Source organism: Silene latifolia, chromosome Y (assembly GCF_048544455.1).
Source record: "Silene latifolia isolate original U9 population chromosome Y, ASM4854445v1, whole genome shotgun sequence".
Lineage (NCBI taxonomy): Eukaryota > Viridiplantae > Streptophyta > Magnoliopsida > Caryophyllales > Caryophyllaceae > Silene > Silene latifolia.
The window spans coordinates 299269136-299292343 of NC_133538.1; the positions used below are offsets into that span (position 1 = coordinate 299269136).

Genomic DNA, 23208 nt, shown 5'->3' on the forward strand with positions numbered 1-23208 from the left:
TTGGTTTGTAATTAATTAATAGATTTCATTTATTTTCTTTTAATTAATGTATAATAGAAATTGCTATGTAATTTGATTATAGTAGTTTTTATTACCAGCATTTCCATAAGACGGAGTTTCCTCGAGACGGTGTTATTTTTGGAAAGGAGTTCCAAATCCCACAAGATGAAGCCATTTTTGGAAGGTGTTCCAATGAAGAGGCAAGGGACCAAGGAGTTGGTTTCCAAACTTGTAATAATATAGTTATTTTTATTAACTAGGTGGCCATACTAGTATTATTTATTTGTTTGCTTGCTTTTATTTTCCGCTCATTCCAAAATTGTCACTCACATGCATTTTTATTATTCGATTATCGATTCACGGTTATTTACATTCGCCGTCTTAGTTCACTTATAGGGAATTTATAACTAAATTGACAATATCTCTCACATTTAAAATAATTGAGATTAGCCTTACCAACTAACACCTATGAATCCCGTGTTCATTAGGGCAACCACAACGTGGACTCTTTTTACTACGGGTAAGTAAGGTGATGAGATCACATGCGAAAATTGGGTTGGACTCAACGGGATAAGAGTTGTTCCGGAGCTAGAGGATGGATTTAATTGAAATTCGTCAACCGAGAGTTCTAAAGGTAGAATTAGTCAAATGTTGACTTACCGTTATTTTACATAAAAGGTGGCATAACATTTTCATTTTTATCTAAGAAGTGGGTCTCAGAATCGTTTATATAATTTCGTGAGGGATCATTATATAAATGCTAAAACTTGATAAAAATTGTTTTCAAGTATATTATTATAACAATGAATGTTTAAATATTTCCTAATTTTGTTGTAGCTTCATAATTCACAATGGCATCTTCTTCCACTACTCCACTAGGAAAAGATTCTTGGCTAAGGAAATATCATGTAATAAGAGATTACGTGGAAAGGAAGGAAATTGACATTTGTAAGGTTGGGACAGACGATAATGTTGCTGATCCTTTAACCAAGCCTTTATCGAAGGCTAAGCATGATGGTCATGTCGTCGCAATGGGATTGAGACGAGTACCTTATTTTCTTTAGATTATGGATATGTAATAATAGGATATTGTATCAATTTTATATATGATAATCACATTCATTGTTTAAGTTTTCATTTATGAATTCTTTCTTTTAATAAGATTAAATTTCAATACTCTGTTTATCTGGATAGGTTGTATGATAACTTGAACCCTATTCAAGTGAACAAGATGAACTTTGTATTTTGTCCCTAGTCACTTAATGAGGTGACGTATCAGAGTGACTAGATTGTAAGTCGATCGATGGTTGGTTCAATACCATAAGGTCATAGAGATGACTGGTCGATTACATAGGCAGACTGTATGACATTTTGCCAGACAATGACCATTGATAGAGTCCCTTAGTTCTATTGCAAACGCCTTGTCGTGGCAGAGACTTCTATGATATTCCTATAAGTTGATTCTTTTGACTGGAGACTATTATATGAGTCAGTGCAGTTTTCGAGTGATCTTGGTTTTTGTCCCATGTCGTGTCGTGAAAGGAGGCCAAAGGGCATCTACAGGGTGATGATGATCTGTATTGAGCGAAGATAGATAGGGAATACATTAATTGGCCACCCACGTTGGGTTTCCATATCTCAGGGCCACTCGAGGAGTTGTGACTTGAAATGCCTGGCCACACTCGGAAGTAATCTATGATAGATTTTTTCTGGTCTTGCAGTCACACTCCCGATCGAGAAAACCACTCATGATATGTTCATGTGCAAGTACGACTTGAAAGACACCTTGCATTGAGTGGTTGATTAAAAGGGACAAGAGAATTGGTAATGCACACCTTGTATCGGACAAGTGGGAGATTGTTGGAGTAAGTGTCCTCCACAATAGTGCGTATACAAATTAAATCTCATTATAGGAATATAATAGAGATACTTATATTTATGTAATCCATGTCAGTTGATTAATGAAAATCAATAACGGTTGGCTGACTAGAGTTTGATGTTATTATCGTATGACGGCGGTGATCAGCTGATCCCTTTCGGTCACACCTAAAAGAACGAGCCCCAATATACATCTAATTAATTGTATGTGATACAGTCTAATTAGTCCCTTGATAAATTGACTAAAAAGTTAGTCAATTGAGTTAATTTAGAGCGATCGAGTTACGAACTCGGGCCGACGGAAGTTATTATTTAATTATGCGATAATTGAATAATAAATTAATGGAGACGAATTTTATTATTAATAGTTAATTAATAAAATTGTACTAACTGACTAATGCGATTAGTGTTGGTACATATTATATGTGCATATACGTATAAAGAGTGTTATAAGACGGAAATAATTGGGATACGTTTTTATCATATAAGATGATAAAAATGAAAGTTTTATATCAATTTGTGAAACAAATTGTAAAAATAAAATGGACCCGTATATGTATGGGTATGCCGTCCAAATGAAGAAAATAAAGAGGCATTGTGGACACAATAGTTATAAATGTGCATGCATGCTTTTGTTCTTCCCAATGAAGCTTGCTTTTGTTCTAATCTATGCTAATTATTACAAGCATTCTACACAACACTCAAGACCTCCCTCTCTCCTCTTGGTGGCCGGCCCACTCTTGTCTAATAAGGAGAATTTTTATCCTTATTCTCACTACTTGTGCATTTTGTTAAGAATACACTTATCTCTCTAAATCTCTCTAAAAATATCATTAGAAATCCTTACTAGTAGTTAGTAACAAAATCTCATATTTACGTATTAATAAAAAGTGATAGTAATATTATTAAGCGTAATATTTGTAGTATCTAATTAATAGTACTTATACTAACTTGTAGCAATTTCTTGGGTGCAATCTAAAGGAGGTCTTCTACATTAAGGCTTTGGATTTCTTGGAGGATCATCTCTTTATTGTAAGCTTAAGAACAACAAAGATAAGAGATCTTGTTGTGCCCATATTTACCTATAACCAATGTAAGGAAATTCGATTTCCTTAAACTTTTTATAAAAATTCTTTTATATTTTATGAATGTTACATAGATCTTAAATATAAACTAAATTAATGAGTTTGGTTAATCTAATTAGAGAAGTCTAATTGGGGTCTATGGACTTTCAGCGATAAGAGCCGTCACTTCGACACTGTACCAGAAAATCAAGGTCTCCCTCAACGGGAAAGCAATCACCATTCCTGCATCCCCTATCTGTGCTGTAATAGAGAATGGAATAGCCTCTCAAGTAACCGAGGAGATCGACAATAAAATGTGGGGTTTCCAAGTTGTGAATGTCCCAACCCAAGATGCAACATCTTCCGACTCCCATTCTCGAACCTTGTGGTCAACAACATAATGATGCGCCAAGGGTACTTTCGCGGCATACCTCTTAAGCCTCTCAAAAGCGCATTAACCCCAATGAGAGAGGTTAAGGTTCCCAATGTTCCCTTCGGGCTAGGTTACAAACCAACCGACCTGGACATCTAAGAAATGAAGTTGCTAGTAAGGAACCGCAAGAACCAATGAGTTATCCTTTGTCCTTACCAGCCAACCATGAACGGATACTTCATCCTAAAAGGAGAAACTGAGCCAATACAACGACTTTCTTAGACCTATCTACGATCATATCCTAAAGATCAAACACCCGGGCATAGAGATCTTCCAAGACTGCTGCTTCATCCCTAACAATGTAACTGCTGCACCTCAACCAAGTATGAATGGGCACCTTCCATTGACGGACAAGCTCTGAGCCTCCCCTTTGGGGAATACAACACCAAACACCTCGACCACGAGAAGATCGTAACCATCATTCTCGAAGATAAGAAGTTCGACCGTACTTCTTTGATCTCTAATGCTGACCTAGAGAAGACTATCCAAGGATGGAGGAAGATCGTGAAGTGGATTGATAACCAAGGACGAGTCTTCAAGTTCACTACTGGAGAAGGTCCCATGTTCAAGGCCGAGGGAAGAGAGGATATGTCAGAGTCTGATGATGAGTCTGAGTCAGAGTATGTCTTAGGTCCCAACACTCTCAACCCCCCTGCCGAAGTCCCCTTTACCTTATTCTACGACAAGCTGGAGACTATCTCAAAGGTCGTACCCTCATCCACTGGTCCGACTCGGAGCTATATTCTATTTTTCGGAACAATTGTCGTTAGAAGAACCTAGATCAAAACACAATTTATAACTTCACAAACAACTCTACAATTAGCAAAGAGGCAAGTAAATGTCGGATCCCAAGGGACGGGAATTGAGATGAGATTTCTATTGAGACTAGTGGTGTCTTAGGGGTGTCACAATTTGGGTTGATGTAGAAGATCACTAAACTAAATAGCAATGAAAGTAAATAAGCAAGATGAATTGAAAGGGTTGTAAACAATTGATAAAAAGCACTAGGGTTTCATGGGGTCATAGGGGATTCATGGAAAATAATCATACAAACATGTTCTCAAATTAAAAGCAAGCAATTATTGTTGTGATGGATTGAGTTGGGTTATATCTTACAATCCTAGGAAAGTTTGGGTCCCGGAGCCGAATCGATTAGATTGTACAACACCTACAAGTCGACTTAATCTTCCCTACTCAACAACATGCATGGTCTAATGAGACTCGAGTTGGTTTATATCTTACAAGTCTCATTGAAAAGATAAGTGATGGTTGTAAATGCAAGGATTCATAGGCTTAACATTTCATCAAACATAACATGTGCATGAGTTGAGATCAAAACAAGCAAGCAAATAAACCATGAAAGCATATTAATTTAAGCATGAATCATTCCCCGTGTTGGTTTCCCCTAATTACCCATTAACCCTAGCTATGGAACTACTCACTCATTATCATGTTGAACATGCTAGCAAGGTTGTCAATCATACCAACAAAGTGAAACATGATGAACAAATGAAAGTAATTAGCAATAATTAAAAAGGGATTAAGAGAATTATACCTACTAATGATTCCAATAATAAAGCAAAGAATAATAGAAGTACTTGATGCTTGATTAAGAGGTTGTCAATCTCCCAAAAATAACCCAAATAATCTTCAATTACCCAAAATAAAGGATGAACAAAAGAGAGATTAAGGAAATAAAACTTGTATTAAAACTTGATTAATTGTTGATTACAAAACTAAAGAGAAATTTGATTGATATTAACTACTCTAAGAATAGATAAGAAGAACATGCTCTTCTAATTAGACTAATGGGGTATTTATAGTGGAAATTAGGTGGATGGATTAGGGTTAACTAAGGGCTTAAATGACGATGCTTTTTTCGCCTCTTTCGCTGTCAAAGGCTAGCCAGGAAAATTTCCACTCTACAGGTTAAGTCCCTACTTAGGGAAACGCCGGTATTTTCTGAAGGAAGGGCATCTTTCTTGAAGCTTGAAGAAACGGATTTGTGTTGTCATGGAATCCGTACGTCTTAGGCACGGGACGACCGGATTCCTGTGTCTCTGCCCGGGCGTCTTTGGGAGAAGATGGGCGTCTTCTGGGTGCTACTGCCCGGGCGTCTTTGATGGAAGACGCACGGATTAGGGTCCTGGGGACGGGCGTCTTCAGGGCATTCCGCACGGGTTGCTGCTCAGCTTTGTTTCTTCTTCTTTTCTTCCCTTTTCTTCATAAAATCCTTGGGATTTCCTTGGGGATGCAAGGATCTTTCCTCATCATTGTCCAACTACTATAATATGTACAAAGGCCTTCTAATCTTGTTTCTCCTTGATGCTTGGTCATTGGATTCAATCAATTTAGTCTCATTTTGCCATGAAAATGCAAGGTTTGTACTCCTTTCCTACCAAGGACACAAAACCTCAAAGAATATGCAAAACAAAGAGCTAAAGACAATAAATGACCCAAATATGCACTAAAAAGCATGGGAACAAGGCTAATTCGGGGACTAAATGTGCGCTAATTATGGTCACATCAAATATCCCCAAACCGAACCTTTGCTCGTCCCGAGTAAAGAGGTGACAAAGACTAGGACCATTATTTAAACTAACCTAATAACATAGCCGACATGAGACAATTAGCGGGTCTCACTCCGCCCCTTCAACTCACAAAAAGACAACCATGAGGTAGGATGCCTTCTTGCAAGGCAAGGTGGGTCTTGCCAAAATGGCGACACATCCTAACATTAAGCACACAAAATCAAATAATGGATGCATCTACAAAAGGAATAGCCACTTCCTCATCAAGAGGCGGAGGCAACCAAAAGAGAACAAATTTGGGAGCATATATTCCGTCACAAATACTAGTTCAACAAATTACTAAGGCTAAGAGAGTGGCACTAAATCACCTCCAAATGGTGTTAAACTAGACTACTTTCGTCCTCAATTTCCAAATACTTTCGTCAAGAGCGATCAGATGGTTATGGAATGATGATCCCCATGATGCTAGTAGCATATGACATGATAAGTCTCGAGTTCTCTACAAAAGTAAAGGTCATGGATCGTCCCAAGCTCGACAAAGTGGCTTGACAAAAAGGCTTTTTGGGAATGAAATGCTCAAATCGTTATAAACAAGGGTGGATATGACTAGCATTCAAAATTTGACCTCATTCAACTTTCACATTTCAAAAATTAGAGATGGGGTTTGTCCCTTCCATGCTAATGTCCTTTGTTTTCGCCCATCGCTTATTAGGCAACCGGTTAACCTCTAGACAATAGCTTTTCGGGGTGATAGTCACTCTGTCTCTGGGCGGTTGAATTCACAACCGTGTGGGGGTCCAATTCAATGGATCCCTCTCCAAAGCACATCGAAGTGGTACGCCTCCATAAAAACAACTAAAATTCTCAATATTTCAACATTTCATAACATTTGAGGTTTCCTTGGCAATAAAACGTTTTCACATACAAAATCTTTGAAATGAGCACTTCAAACTTATTGATAGAAAGTATTTTTGGGTTGCCATACCACAAGGTCAATCAAGGTCACCTAGACAAGTTAACTGTTGGAATATGTGTCCTCCGACAATAATGCGATCACGACTGTTGATCATGATGATCACATGTTTAAGTCTCATTAAAATGAATACAATTGGGAAGTAATTTTTTATTCTTGTCAACTGGTCAACATATATCGGTAATGATTGGTGACTAGAGTTTGACATTCTTGTCGTGTGACGGTGGTGATCGATTGACCCCTAGGTCATACCTAAAGGGCAATACTCTTAATTGATTATTTAATTAATCGTATAATGTTACGAGTTAATTAAATTACTTGAAAATTGACGGACGATTTTGGAAGTAAAATTTACGTATCATATTGAAATGTGATTAAATAAGGTACGGTCTGAGTAATTGAATTGTATCATTACTCGGATGAAATAATTGTTTAATGTAGCAATTAAATTGAATGAATTGTTATAAATGCAATCAGTTGTGATTTATAATTGGTAAAATATTTTGGTACTAGTAATTATGATATTACTAAAGTCGATTTTGTATGTGACGTATTTTTATTAATACGTTGATTTTTAATAAGTTAAAAATTACGTAACAAATATATGTGACATGTGACATGTAACATATAGACAATTGACAAAAATAATATGGACACCATATTATGTAAAGGGCCGAAAAATTAGAAGGTGTTTAGCTAATTATAAGTTGTTTGTGATTAGTGGAAAACACAATAATTAAAAAGCAACCTAGCCATGCAAGCCTATTGTTCCTTGTGAAGAACAATTTCTCCATGCATTGGCTCACCCAAAAGCTCCTCTTAAACGGTTTTGGGAAGCAAAATGTGATCATTGTTTTTCTTATAATTTTACCTAATAACACTAAAATGTTTTAGTGGGTATTCATTCTAATTCACTCATCCAAAATTAGAGTTTTAGAGAGAAATAAAATCCTCCCTTTTATCTCTCTAAAAACCGAAATAATATAAGAGTTTATAAATATTTTGGTTCCATTTTTCTACCTTGATTAATATTATAACTAGTATTTGTAATATTAATTTAATTAAGAGAAGCCTTGGGTATAAAGCATAGGGAGAGATCTTACACTTAGATCTTTGTTCTTCCATTGGAATAGCTCAAGAACAAGAAGAGATAGGTGATCTCTCTTGTGCCCTAATAGCCGAAATCCATTTTGTAAGGACATGATTTCTCCTCTATTTATATCATTGTTTGCATGCATAAGATCCGTTTTAATTTTATGACAAATTATTTAGACATATAAGAGTATGTTAACATGTATATGAATCTACATTTCCTTCATTAACCACGTCCACATCGCATCACGGGGTTGGATAGGTGACTCACATGCAAACCCTTGACTAGGCCTTGGGTCATGGGTCAAAAGACACTAGCATGACACTATCTAGGGTGTTTTACAACCATTCTAGTAGGCGAAGTCTTAAGTTGAAAAAGTATTTGTAATGGCTTAGTTGCTCTTGTCAAAGTTCTCAATTAGGCACTTTTTCAAAATATTTTATCTAAATGCAACTAAATGCCATGATGCAACTATTATATACATCCTAATGTGAGTGATTCTACCAACTAATATGACATATAAACTAAATGCAAGTCCTAAGTTCACATTGTTATACCGCATTAATCAAAATAAAGCCACATAGTCATTAACATAAAGAGGAAAAAGGAGATTGGAAAGATCATACCATGCGGTCTTCAATATCCTCATGTCTCGGATGTGGCGTAGTCGATCAATGTGAACAAGGGTAGAAAAAACACAATATATACAATAATATATACATGACTACACTACAAAGGAAAAGAACTTGTTTTTGGTTTTTCAATTTTCAAATTTTTATGGTTTTTCGAAATTTTTCAATTTTTTTTTGGATTTTTGAATAAAAGTTAGATTAGAATTCCCCATCCCCATACTAATATGGGCATTGTCCTCAATGACCAAAATGATGGGAAATTATGCAAACATGATGCATGATTTCTACACTAAATGCAAGCTACACTAATCTACACTACATGATGCATGGTTTTTGTTTATGACGAAGAGGATAATTTAGATTACGTTCCGTTGTGTACGTATGTACTTCCCCAAACCGAGTTAGACATTATTGCTAATGTCCTAAGGTTGGGTGTAGTTCATGCACACACTATGCAATGCATGAAACTAATTTTGTCATTTTGTATTTTCAAAAGTGGGAACAATAAAATGAGAACACCTCAGTGGGGCCGAGGTGTTAGTCCTCTATGGTGCTAGGACTTCTTCAACAATGATCAAGATTAATAAAATACAAGTTAACAAAACACAAACTTCTTTTCATGAAACTTTGAAAATTAAAGAGAGGAGGTGAGAAAACTTCACTTAAACATAGGTGGGTGCCTCTTGCCCGCTCCACCTAGCTATGAAGTAATCCTCTAGAGATCGGCATCATCTCCTTCTAGATCGCTATCCGATATCTCCTTCGATGCATCACTCAAACTTGGGTCCATGAACTCGTCCTCTTCACTTTCAAGCTCCACCGTGTCCCCTCCGCAAGAATTGTTGCTTCCCTCCTCTTGTCTACCGTTTGCCCCTTTGTTTGCCCTCTCCGAATTGGGGAAGAGTAAGTCCATTTGAGCCCATGAGGGAAATGCTCCCTCCTCACTAATCTTTCCCTTTTGAACCATATCGTGTGATAAGTACAAAACTAGGTGTCGTAAAAAGCTAGAATTAACCTACCAAATTAACAATTTATAAGCCAAACTATACTCTAGACTACTCTAAATGATAAAGTAATATAGTGCAAGTAAGGGTCGGTCCCAAGAGAAGGTCTTTTAAGCTAAAAACTTGAAATGTAAACTATTGACTACTAATGACAAAGCTATAGACAAACAATGGTTATTCACAATGGTAAACAATAGAGAGACATGAAAAAGGGGGATTTTGAGTTGATTGGTGACATGAAAACAAGGTAAAATTTGCAATCTTTGTCTAAGAAGCAATATAACAAACACTTGGTGAGTAAGATGATTCAATAAATAAAAGAAACTTGGTGCAATTCTTCCTTTGTAACCAACAATGGTAATGTTTAACTCTTTAACAACACTCCTCTTAATTTCTACCCAATACTTTCAAGTCAAGATGATAACATACACAAATTAAACCATCTATGTATATTCTTTAAGTTTAACCAACAATTCATTAAACCATGAGTGCAAGTTAAGCATGAGCATTAAAGATATGCCAAGACAAGAAGCTAGGATCAATTCTCACAAGATTAAACCATACAAATGAGAAAAGACATGAAATTTTCTACTTATTGCATGAATCCTTTAAACCAAATCAACATACAACAAGATTGCTCCAAACAATCCTAGATAGATTAAACCATTTCTCTAGAATTCGCAATAGTTGAACAAATAAGAAGCATGGATGGCCAACCCAAACATAAACTCATTCAACATGAAGATTAAGCATAAGGAAAGATCATTAGATAAATAAGAGGAGATTAAAAGAGTCTTACAATACCAAAGTTGGAGACTTTGGATGAATTACACCAAGAAGGGAAGGATTTAGCCTTCCATAGTCTTCAAAACCCAAAGAAATAAAGAAAGATTACAACTTTGAATCCAAATAGTCTTCTAAATTATTACAAGATTAAACCCTAAGAATGAGATTAGATGAGATGATATGATGGTAGGTGAAATGTGAGTAGGAGTCCCCCTTTTAGATCTCAAAATTCTAGATATATATAGGGAGGCACGAGAATCTAGGTTAAGTCCCTTAAGAAAGCCCAAAACACGGAACTAGAATTGCGAAATCCAGAGCAGCGCAGGCTGCGCACAATTATGCGCAGGCTGCGCACTCAGACTGACAGCAGCATCTTGCGAAGGCCATATCTCTCTCGTTTCTTGGACAAACGAGGCGTGTGACCTACCGTTGGAAAGCTAAGATCACACGCTTTCACCTCCAATTGGCCTTGCGTCGATACGAGCTCTAACACTCGAGATATATCCATTTGAAGTTGACTCTTGTGAAACCGAGTTTTCAATTTTTCATTTTGGCTCTTGTTTGTCTATGCCAAGGCATCAAATCTTCCATTAGCTTACTTTTCTTGACTTTGCACTTATTCCTTTGGCTTACCTTTGCGTCTCCTCCTTCACCTTGGTAAGTTATAAGCTAAGGCTCTAAAATTACAACCAAAAGTGCAAACCGGTATATTACAACAAGTCCAACTAAAACACGGTATCAAGCATGTTTATTGTGATAACATTAACCTATTGACTCGTCACAATTTGACACTATCAAATTCCCCCACACTTGGACTTTACTCATCCCGAGTAAAACTCAAGACTAAGTAGGAAGGTACACAAGTCCATCAAGTGAGTGTAGGAGAATCCAATCACTCTTCCCTCAGTACAACCTTCTTATAACTTCCTCATTGACAACCACCGATAAAAAGGAAAATATTGACTCAAAGTTGACACACTCTCTTCTCTCACACGCCCTCCTTATATCATCCCTCTAAACAAGACACAACACACCTCCAACTCCGACTCATCAACTTCACAACCACCCTACTTATCACTCCAAAGCAAAGATGGTCACTCTTGCCTTATCCCAAGGCAATAGCAAAGTGACCTACACAATCCTTCAAATCATTAATACTCCCCTTATATCACTCCCTTATCACTCCAATCAATGCAAGTTATGCTACTAAGTTGGCCAAACACCAATAAAGATCAACAACCTAATAGCCAACATAAAAACCACCAATTTGAAGCAAATTTTTGTGACAAAAAATAAATTAAATTCTAGACCTAACCTCCTTCCAAGACCCTCCTTAGCACTCCCTTCTTATCCCTCCATCTTTTTGGTGTTACAATTTTCAATTTTTCGACTTTTTTTTTGTTTGAAAATCCCTCATTTTTCCTAAGGTGCCCTTTCGGGTTTTCACCTTAGCTTTTTCTTTTCCTCTCATCGGTGGCTCGCAACTCGATTCTTCATTTTTCCCGGAATGCCCTTTCGGGTTTTCATTCCGTCCTCGGCCACCTTTTCCAATCTTGCCTAGGTGCCCACGCTTGTGGGTTTTCACCTAGCCGGAATTTCCAATTTTCAAATTTTTTTTTTATGCATTAAAACATGAAATAAAACTTACATATGTTGCAATCAAACTCCTCTCCCACACTTAGTTTCCACATTGTCCTCAATGTGGAGGAGAGTACTAGAAATGCAAAGGAGAGTAAAGAAATGTAGGAGTACGGGTTGCCTCCCGTAAAGCGCTTTTGGTTTTCGTCGTTTGCTCGACGCCTTTTCAACATTTTTCTTCTTCAAGAATCAAGAGCGGAACAACGTAACGCCCTTAGTAACTTGTCATACACACTAGCCCATAAACAAGAAGCATGACCATAGTATAGATCACCCACATAGCAAGCATAAGTAAGGACCGAGTGTGCACAAGACATATATTTCAACTTTGCATGCCTAAGGAACGGTTTCTTGTCACGATAAGGTTCTTTGAATGATGGGATGGACTTGGTAAAAACCAAGTAAGAATGATGGGATTCATGAGCTTCTTTGGGTGATAAGCTTGATGGCTTTTCAAAACAAATTTGAGGTGGTTCCTCCTTGAGGGGGTAAACCTCTACAAACTCATTTTCCATTCCCTCTTTTGCATATTCCTTGACCCCCACACTTGTAAATTTCATAATTTTTGAAGGGTCACAAATATCTTCAAGAGCTACCACCTTCTCTTTTTCTATCACAACCACCTCACAAATCATTGGTCCTTCCTCATTCCTCTCAAACACCTCACTCCTTGATTCTTTAAAGGTCAATTTCGGACAAGAGTTACTAAGAACCAAGGAGTTGTTACCAAGATGTGAGGCATCAACTTCGGTACAAGGAATGTGAATAAGGATCTCAATGGATGGTAAGGCCAAAGAAGGTTTCAAGTCACACATATCATCTCCCTCATCAAATAGACCCTCAAAATAATAGTTGTTGTTGGGCCCTAAATTATCCTGCCTTACCTGATATAGGCCAGGCAACAGCCAAGGACAACTTCCAGGCAAAAGGCATCTGAAACCAGGCATTGATTCAACACGGATAGGCACCAAGCAGGAGTTGATGAAAGACAGTCGAAAGATAACCAGCAGCCTAAAAAGGAAAAGCACCAGGCCACTGCAGGCGACAAATAGGCAGTTGATATATGTTCCCTACAAAAAAGGAAGACCAATTCCAGAAAGCTATGATATAGGAAGCAGTCAAAACAACGGCTAATAAAGAGGCAACCACCTCTGGATAAATAGGGCACATTCCCTATTTACCAGGAAACCCTAAACGGCATAAGAAGGAGGGAGAGATCAGCTATAAATAGAAAAGAAGAGAAGATTAGAAGGGACATCAGATATACCCTCACTTTTACTTATATTTTTGTATTCTTAAGCTATATATTTGCCTGTCACGCCTGATATAACAATACTCTGTCAGGCTATCTAAAACCATAGTAACAATCACTCCTGGCTTGGTGCCCGTGGTTTTTTCCCTTATTCCCAGGGTTTTTCCACGTATAAAAATCTTTGTGTCATTGTTTATTAGTTCATTTTACACTTAATTATACCAATCAGGAGAGTTGTTTGAGTTAGATCACCCTACATATAAATCCCTGACAGGACAATCTAGATCAGTAAAAAGCATGTCAAAACAATTGGCGCCCACCGTGGGGCATCTAACTCAAAAATAATCAAAGCCCACAACCAAATACCACAAAAAACTAAGAAAAGATGGCAGGAGACAGCGTTGAGCAACAATTAGCTGCTGCCAAACAACAGATTGTTGGAGATGGAACAATTGAAACAAAAAATGATCCAGTGGCGTATGGCAAAATTGAAAGAATCGAATCCGCCTAAAAATACAGTTGGGAGAAAAAGCTTCAGGATCAAAGTTGAAAGTCCAGCTTGACACACCATTCTCCTCAATCATAAGGAACATTGATTTCTCCAATATTGGTACTCCTACTCCATCAAAGTCCAAAGCAGGAGAAGGAACGGACTCAGGAGAACTCCAAAATGAAGAGACCTCATCAGATCAGAATAACACGGCCATTATGATGGCTATGCTCCAGGAAATCCAAAAACTTCACGAGAGATTTGAAAAGATTCCAGGAGTTCCTACCCCAATTGAAGAAGCAAATCCAGAGAGCTATGCTGATTCACCCTTTGTGGATGAAATAGCAAAAATAGACCTGCCAAAGAAATTTGTGATTCCCTCAATGAGAATCTATGATGGAACCACAGATCCACAAAACCATGTTGCCTATTACAAGCAAAGGATGCTGGCAGCATCAATTCCCAGTGAACTACGTCAAGTCTGCATGTGTAAGGGATTTGGAACAACTCTGAACGGACCTGCCCTGCAATGGTACATAAACCGCCAAATGGAAGCATCAAGTCCTTTCACGACCTGGTCAACTCTTTCAATCATCGGTTTGCAAAGCAGGGAACTAGAAAAGAGATCCAGTGACATACATGGGGTTAAACAAAAGCCTGGAGAATCCATCGATCCTACATGACAAGATTCAACAAAGAAAAGGTTTCAATCCCCAGATGTGATGTTGGAACAGCCGTTGAAGCTTTCGGGCAAGGGCTACCGGGACAAAGTGACTTCTACGATGCAATGACCATGAAGCCTTGTCATACCTTTGAAGATGTCCAAGCATTAGCCATAGGCTATATCAGGCTGGAAGAAGACAAAGGCTACAAGGCAAATAATGCTCACAACAACTCAGGATATGACAAAACCAACAGAAAAAGCTCTAACCATAGAGGAAGCAGTCCCAGGCCATCTCCCTACACGAGACCTGACAGATCAGAAGTCAACTATACACATGAACAACGAGGTAACTCCTATACTTATCCTCCTGTCCAGGAATATAAATTCTCTGTTGACATTGCAGGACTGATCAAGAGACTTGACCATATGGGAGACATTGTCAAGTGGCCAAAGAAGTCAGACAACCCCAACTCAAGGAAGGACACCACCAGGTGGTGCGAATTTCACATGGACATAGGACACACAATGAAGAATGAATGGGATTACGGAGACAAGTGGCTTACCCGCTAAAGAAAGGATACCGAAAGACTTGATGCCAACAAAGAACAGGGAAGATGATGGAACAAGAAAAAACACAGAAAGGCAACAACGTGACTTACCCCTTGCACCACCCATTTATGAAGTCAAATTCATCAATGGAGGATCGAAAATTTGTGGCGACGACTCAATTCAACCGCAAAGAAAATTGCCGGGGAGTCAAAAATGAAATCTCCTTTTAAACCTATCAATTTACCTCAAATTACTTTTGACGACACTTATATGCAGGGCATTCCAGACCTCCACCATGACAGCCTGGTGATCACCATGAAAATAGGGACTGCACGTGTCATGAGAATCCCGGTAGATGGAGGCAGTTCAGTAAACCTGATCATGCTTGATGTCCTTAAAGCAATGAAGATTGATGAAAGCCAAATCATAAAGAAGTCTAATTTCCTAGTGGGATTCAGTGGAGAAACAAGAAACACATTGGGAGAAATACACTTGCCCACATACGTGGAAGGAGTATCTTCATACGAAAGATTCGGAGTCCTGGACTGCCTGTCATCCTACAATGCCATATTGGGAAGACCATGGATCCACAACGTAAGGGCCATACCCTCCACCTATCACCAATGCATCAAAATACCAACAGAATGGGGAGTAGCAACCATAAAAGGTGAACATAAATCTGCCCAGGAATGCTATCCGAGTCATCTGAAGCCTTCCAAGGCGGGTAAGTCCCTCGCCTAGCAATTACGGTGCACTGTCGGGACAACTCATGTGGCGAGAAACCAAAATGGAAAGCGATCAAGTAATTTTAGACCCTGAGTACCCGACAGGCACGCATCGGTAGGATCGATGTCCCCGATAATATCAGGCGAGAATTAGTAAATTTTCTTAAAGGTAAATCTTCATGTTTTGCCTGGTCACATTTTGATATGACCGGAATAGATGCCAATATTATTACACATAAACTAAATATAGATGAGTCTTATAAGCCTCGTCCAAATGAGAAAAGAAGAAAGTTTGCATTTGAAAGACATGCTATCATTAATGAAGAAGTAGACAAACTATTGGACATGGGGATGATAAGAGAAGTCATGTACCCTAACTGGCTAGCCAACGTAGTGGTGGTACAAAAGAAGAATGGCAAGTGGAGAGTTTGTGTAGATTACATAGACCTCAATAAAGCAGCCCAAAAGACCCATTTCCGCTCCCACATAGACGCAATGGTGGATGCTACAGCAGGCATGAACTCGACATTCATGGATGCCTCAAGTGGATTCAATCAAATCAAGATGCACCCATCCGATCGGGAACATCTTTGCATTTATCACGGAAAGGGGCATATCTTCTACACAAGAATGCCCTTTGGCTGAAAAATGCGGGAGCAACATACCAACGCCTGGTCAATACAATGTTTAAGGACCAAATAGGAGACACCATGGAAGTCTATATTGATGACATGGTAGTTAAATCAAAGAAAGTCAAGATCATGTCGGGACTTGGAGATGACCTTTAAGATCTGGAAGAATTCAATATGAAACTTAACCCATCCAAATGCCATTTTGGAGTATCTTTAGGAAAATTCCTAGGTTACATGGTGACCAAAAGAGGAATAGAAGCCAGCCCAGAACAAATAAGAGCCATACTAGAACTGGAATCCCCAAGTCGGTCAAAAATATTCAAAACGACGGGACGAGTTGCGACCCTGAATAGATTCATTTCAGATCATCGAAGTAAGGTGCAAGGCATTCTATGACCTACTCGGGAAGAACAAAGCATTCAAATGGTTGCCGAACACGAGTCACCTTCCAGAGCTCAAAACATACCCGACTACACCTCCGCTACTTGCTAAACCAGACAAAGGAGAACCCCTGACGGTCTACCTATCTGTCACGAAGACAGCAGTAAGTGGAGTCCTGACCAAAGAAATTGATGGCCAATAGCATCCAGTTTACTATGTAAGTAAAAGTCTCCTAGACGCAGAAACCAGGTATGGCCTACTTGAAAAATATGTACTTGCTTTAGTAATGTCATGCACTAAACTTCGACCTTATTTTGAAAGTCACCCAATCATTTTAAGAACTAACCTGCCTATCAAATCTGTCTCCGAGAAAGCCCGAGTTGTCGGCGAGAATGGCAAAATGGTCGACAAATCAACACCTATGATATAACCTTTGAACCCGGGACGACAATTAAATCTCAGGCACTAGCAGACTTCGTGGTGAATTCGATCCCTACCCTAGAACCAGACCTCATAAAAGAGGTCAATCTTCTTGACACCCAAAAGACAGACCAGGAATGGACTCTCCATGTAGATGGGGCAACAAATATGAAAGGCATTGGCCTAGGACTAGTCCTAAAGTCACCACAGGGAGACCTAATTGCACAGGCTATTAATTGTGAATTCAAAGCCACGAATAATGAGGTTGAATATGAAGCCCGATTCTTTGGATTAAAGGTATGTATAGATCTCGGTGTAGCAATTCTTAAGGTAAAACCGACTCTCTCTTAATTTCCAATCAAATCAAAGGAGTATATCTTTGCAAAAGATTCAAAGATGATACTCTATTTGGAATATGTCAAAAACCTTTGCAAAAAATTCAAAACCTTTGACATTGACCAAATACCAAGGGACTTAAATACCCAGGCTGATGCCCTAGCTGTGACTGGGATCAAACTTCAGCCCTGCTTTGTGTTTGACAAAATACCCATCGTCCACTGTTGTTGGAACCAACCATAGAAAGGCCCGAACAAATTTGCCCTATCCAGGAAGATACAACCTCCTGGACTAAACCTTACTATGATTGGTTCCTACAAGGGATACTCCCAACAAATAAAAACGAAGCAAGGGCCCTGAAAATCAAAGCATCCACTTATACCATTATAAATAACACCTTGTTTAAAAAGTCTCAGGCTGGACCTTACTTACGTTGCCTGGAACCAAATGAAGCCAGCCAGGTCATAGAAGACATACATGATGGATACTGCGGAAATCATAAAGGTGGAAGAAGCCTGGCAAGCAAAATTCTCGGGAAAGCTACTTCGACCAACCCCGAGAGCCGATCGCATAGCATATAGCTCAAAATGTGAAGCTTTGTCAAATCCATTCCCCTTATATCCATCAACCATCGAGCTACTACATTCCATCTCGGCCCCCGGCCATTCATGAAATGGGGCATGGACATAGTAGGCAAGCTACCTCAGGCGCTGGACAAAAACGTCTTCATGCTAGCAATGATCGACTACTTTTCCAAATGGATAAAGGCGAGACTCTTACAGGCAAGTCAAATAAAAGGATGTCATATCATTTATCAAAAGGAATATCATATGCAGATATGGAATACCTTGAAATTGTCCGTGACAATGGTACACAATTTGTGGGAAAAAGAAAAGCAAACTTCTGTGCACAATGGAATATCAACCTAGTCACATCTACACCAGACTACCCTAAAGCCAACGGCCAAGCAGAATCAAGTAACAAAGTAGTAATCAGCCTACCGAAGAAAAAGTCGAAAAGAAGAAAAGGAAGATGGGCGTAAGAGCTCCCGTAGTCCCATAGCCGACAGACCACACCCAAAAAAACGACCACAGCCGGACACCATATTCCCTGGTCTATGGTCAAGCGATAATACGGCCCGAAATTCATGTGCCAACTACGAAAGCAACCGAACACAATAGAAGAGAACAGGCCCCTATTACGGGATAACCTACTTAATGGAAGAACTAAGGGATGCGGCCAAAGTCGGGATAGCCGCCTACCAACAGCGATCGCGAAGTTACAACAAAAATGTCAACATCGAGTATTCAAAGAAGGAGACCCGGTACTAAGGAAAGTTTTCCCCAACACGAGAGAAAAGAACGCAGCAAACTAGCCCTTATATGGGAAGGCCCGTACTTAATTGATTCAATAGTGGGACAAGGAGCTTACAGGCTACAAACTTTGGAAGGAGAAATGATCCCCAGATCTTGGAACATTTCCCACTTAAAACTATTTCATATCTGAGAAGCAGGTAAAACTACCTATCCTATATACATGTCACTAGAACTTCCTGCTATGTGCTAAGTTGCTTGCCTGTTATTCTTAGCTTCACCTAAAACTTTATTTTAAATCCTGAAAACTTGTTTTACGCCTTCTTTTCACTTATTATATGTTACACTTTAGGCTTAAACAAATGTTCAGGATTGAGAGCCACTCCACCCAACCGAAAAAGCATTTCTAAAAATGCTCTAATTTGCACGCCGCTCGACCCGAAAATTAAACCGAGCTCAAGGTACATAAAAAGATAAGTACAAAGGTGGAATAGACCATAGTACTTGTCAAAGAAGCCCTCTGACAGCCGAGGGCCATAAGCCCTCCCGACCGGCAACCACCCTCATTCTCAAAAGCCCTCCCGACAGCAGATAGAGCCACCATTCCCCATAAACACGGGAATGAGGGCCATAAGCCCTCCCGACGGCATTACTCTAACAAAAAAATCACATGAATGTACGGTACAAATTCCAGTCAAACACAGCAAGAAAATCAAGAGAAGAAAGGATATATATATTAAAACCTACCCAGGAATATACCCTTCCCAGGAAACAAACCGTTTATCCAGGAAAAGCCAACAAAAACCAAAACAAATCCTAAATTATTTGTTCAGGGAACATCCCCCCCTGAATAGGCCAAAACAACACAAAATTCCACAACAGAAAAAATCAAACTAGCCCGCCTTGGACACAAAGAGAGAGCCAATCCCCTCATCGCCAGACCTCATCTTCTTCATCTCCCTCCCCTTGAGCATCACTATTTTTCCCTTTGGATGGAGGAGAGTCCACTTCCTTGTCAGCATGCAACTTACAAAGCTCAGGATAAGTGGTATTGAGATAAGCCAACTCCCGATCGGGATTCCAAAAAGGCTCGACTTCAAAGTGAGGCTCTTTCATAGCATCCACACGACCCTTGCCAAAGAAATACGTGAAAGCATCTTTATACCTAGCCTGGACCTCATCCCTCTCTCTGACCAATTCTTCATTTACTTTTAATCGCTCCCGCATAGCCTGCTTTTCAGCCCTCAACTCTTCCCGAGCAATATCAAACTTAGCCTCGAAGAGCTTTGAGCATCCTGAGCGATTTCACTTAGAAGACTCCACCAAAGAACCGAGCCTTCCCTGTCTCATTATCCTCCTTCAAAGAATGATTCTCAGCCTTGGACACCTCCAACTCAGCTTTAAACTTGTCAAAGCATCTTTTTCAAGATTTGTACCTCCCAATCCAAGGCATTTTTAGACCATGGTCGATTCCAGTTGACAGGCGCTCCTCAAAGACATCATTAACATTCTAAAACAAAAGAAAAATGCCTATCTAAGCCACAAAAAAGAAAACACACACAAAAACCCACAATAAACAAAGACAGAGAATATATACCTCCTGAAGCATGGTAATCGGGTTGGCAGATAGACCCCGGAACGATACATAGTGCCAAAGCACGGGCGAAGCTTCCTCTGCTCGAGTACTTGAAATAGGGATCATCAACCACAAAAGCCCGAGCCTGAATTTGATCCTTGGCAACCGGACCTCATCCATACGAGCCCCGACCCCCGACCTCATGAACTCCTCTAGACTCATCCACTCTCTTCCTCTTCTCAGGATGGTCACTATCATCAACAATCTTTTCAGGAGACGCCAACTGAACCTCCCGCACAGTTCCCGAACTTGAACATCACTTGTCACTTCCCGTTGCCTCACCTCTTTGACTTCTCCCCGTAATCTGGGAGACCCCCGCTTCACCAAAGACAGACCAAAACTAGCAATTTCGCGAAGCCCGGTAGCCGCACGACGAGTTTCTAAATCAAGAATATAAGCATGAATCCAATACAGAAAAAGAATGACAAAAATAAGCAAAAGAACTTACTCCCGACGAAGATGCCCCTAGAACCTTAGTGCTCTTTACAGGCTTATACGTACTCAACTTAGCCTTCTTAAAACGAGGTATAGAAGCTTGCCCTGAGACAGTGAGGCAAAGCCCTCTCCTCTTCAGTAACGCCATAAACGCCGCTATCCCAGGTCGTGACCCCTCAAAGATTAGGATCATTCACCCAATCATTTACTAAAAGAAAGCACGGGCAAAGTAAGTAAACTCTCCAAAACATATTATTACCAAACCAAAAATAATGCAGGAAAGAAAGTTACCTCCTTCAACGGTGGGTAATTCAGATAGTCCGGTCGGGGCAATTGAATCACCTTGATAAACATATAAGTTTGAGCCCATCCTTTATCATCCCCTGAATCAAAGTTGGTAATCAGGTGAGCCATCTTTGACATGACTCGAAAATTGAACCTCCCGGTAGAATGACTCTTGGGTGATAGACATTCTTGAAATCATCCAGGGTAATAACCAATTTATGCTTAGAACATAAATGCTCAATAGAATGGGCAATTTTCCAAACCATTGGCATGAGTTGAAACGGAGGAACCCTAATAGCCCTAATCACCTCAGTCATAAAAGGAGAAAGGGGAAGCGACCGCCACCCCGAACGCCCACTCAAAAATACAGAACCAACCCGGCTACTCCAATTAGCCCCGACAGACCGTTCTCGGGAATCCAAACCTCGGCCCCATGAGGAATAAGGCCCCCGCCCTTTATATAATGCTCAAAAGCGAGTTTCAGATTGATTGGCTTCTTGAAAAGAAGCCGCCAAAGCCTTATTAGGAGAATATTCAACCCCCTTATAAGACATGGACAGAACCTCTGGAGGAGCAACAACCTTAACCACATCATCCTCAGAGATGATATCAGGGACCCCCTCAACCTCAGCAGAAACCATTTCAACTTCAACAGAACTTTTCGGCCTCGGCAGAGCTTTTTGAAAGCTTTGTCCTTCTCCTGCCACCAGCCATATCTTATTTTTTCTGGAAGATGAATTTTTCAAAGAGAGAATGTTTTAGAAAGGGAAAGAAGAAATTTGGGGATTGAAATGTGGAAGCAATCACGGCAAAGGAAGGATATTTATAACCGCAAATCCTAAACGGCTAGAAAAGCATGTGGTAGAGACTAATCATGACTCTCCTAGGGTTTTGTGAACCTACCCTATTAATGACAAATAACCGTTACAAGAAGTTGAATCGAACACCAATTCTAAATCCGATAAAAAGACCCTGCACAAATCACTTGCTTGGCCCAAATTTTTATCTCCTTATTCCTGGCCAGACCCAATAATGGAATAAGCATATAAGGGGCAATTGTTGGGCCCTAAATTATCCTGCCTGACCTGATATAGTCCAGGCACTAGCCAAGGACAACTTCCAGGCAAAAGACATCTGAAACCAGGCATTGATTCAACACGGATAGGCACCAAGCATGAGTTGATGAAAGACAGGCGAAAGATAACCAGCAGCCTAAAAAGGAAAAGCACTAGGCCACTGCAGGCGACAATAAGGCAGTTGATATATGTTCCCTACAAAAAAGAAAGACCAATTCCAGAAAGCTATGATATAGGAAGCAGTCAAAACAACGGCTAATAAAGAGGCAACCACCTCCGGGTAAATAGGGCACATTCCCTATTTACCAGGAAACCCTAAACGACAAAAGAAGGAGGGAGAGATCAGCTATAAATAGAAAAGAAGAGAAGATTAGAAGGGACATCAGATATACCCTCACTTTTACTTATATTTTTGTATTCTTAAGCTATATATTCGCCTGTCACGCCTGATATAACAATACTCTGTCAGGCTATCTAAAACCATAGTAACAATCACTCCTGGCTTGGTGCCCATGGTTTTTTCCCTTATTCCCAGGGTTTTTCCATGTATAAAAATCTTTGTGTCATTGTTTATTAGTTCATTTTACACTTAATTATACCAATCAGGCGAGTTGTTTGAGTTAGATCACCCTACATATAAATCCCTGGCAGGACAATCTAGATCAGTAAAAAGCCTGTCAAAACAGTTGTCAAAGGTGCAAACAACCTCTTCCTCAACCTTACTTCCCTCAAGTTCATCTTTTTCAACAATTTGACCCAATGACTTTTCACATGACAACTCCTCACCAAGGCCACTAAGGACCGAGGAGTTGTTCTCATCAACATGACTATTACTCGAGGAACCATCATCACTAGTGCACAAGGTGTCGGTAGATAGCACAACGGGGGAGTGACATGGAAGTGTGGTGAAAACATAAGCATCCTTCTCATCATCCCAAAAACAATACTCTTTATAAGAGTAGCTCGTATCAAGATTAAGGGG

At 39.6% G+C, this 23208-nt stretch overlaps 1 protein-coding gene across 1 annotated transcript in view; it reads right to left on the reverse strand.

The window, feature by feature from the left end:
- LOC141626931 (protein FAR1-RELATED SEQUENCE 2-like) overlaps positions 1–11253 on the reverse strand; it is a 53674-nt gene extending 42421 nt beyond the window's left edge. Inside the window, exon 1 of the mRNA XM_074440498.1 lies at positions 10822–11253. The gene's annotated coding sequence lies outside the window, so the exon portion shown is untranslated. The remainder of the gene's footprint in view (positions 1–10821) is intronic.
- Between the last annotated feature and the right edge of the window lie 11955 nt (positions 11254–23208).